Here is a 904-nt window from a genome sequence, read left to right on the forward strand (position 1 = left end):
CACTGACTCTTCTGCTCAAGACGCGACTTTAGAAAGTCCTAGAGGTTGCAGTGTTCTCTCATTCCACACTACAGGTAGATCGATTTTGTACTGCAACACCAAATCCAGTCTTTGTTCCAGTACTTCAAGCCATAAACTCTACAGTAATACAAATATTCCATAACTCAAAGGTGAACAATGCTTGAAAACGTCATATTTCACCCAGTGAGGTTTTTAACTGGTCAAAAGATGAATGATGATTAGAACCTTAGGAACCAACAATTTAGTCATTTCTATCAACTTGAACATGAAAATGAAGCTGATATGATTACATATACAGAGAGTTTTGAGCTACGTTTTGCTTTTATAGGATTCAAATGAGTGATGATCATGGAGTCATAAACATGCTGCCCCCACGTTCAGATCCACCTGCTAGTGGCTTGTTAAAACAGGTGATCAGAGAAAAAGGTGGATTGAAGTAATGCTAACATGGTGTAGTTGTTGTCAGGCTTCCAGCAGCTGCTATGATAAATGATATGATAAACCTTCAGTTATCCAGTGAGCAGCAGTTATGTGGATGGAAGTACTGTTAGTGTTGGAGTAGAATAAGCAGACTTCATCACTGAACACAGGGGCTCTTTAGGCAGACTGGCTACAGCAACAGAAGGCCACACCAGGAGAATGAGACTCACTAAAACGGGACATAAACAGACTTTATAAAAAAGCCTAATGTGATGGGCCTGAAATACTTAGATGGCCGGGTAACAATTTAATGTAGATATGAAAGAACTGATCTGTCTAACCATGTATATGTGATTTGGGCTGGTGGTGGTGGTATAATGGTGTGGAGTTTTGTTATTCGCACAGTTTGTACCAGTTAAATATAATTTAAAGAGGCAGCGTCATTTTATAGCCTAATCTAGTA

This window comes from Xiphophorus couchianus, chromosome 7 (assembly GCF_001444195.1).
Source record: "Xiphophorus couchianus chromosome 7, X_couchianus-1.0, whole genome shotgun sequence".
Lineage (NCBI taxonomy): Eukaryota > Metazoa > Chordata > Actinopteri > Cyprinodontiformes > Poeciliidae > Xiphophorus > Xiphophorus couchianus.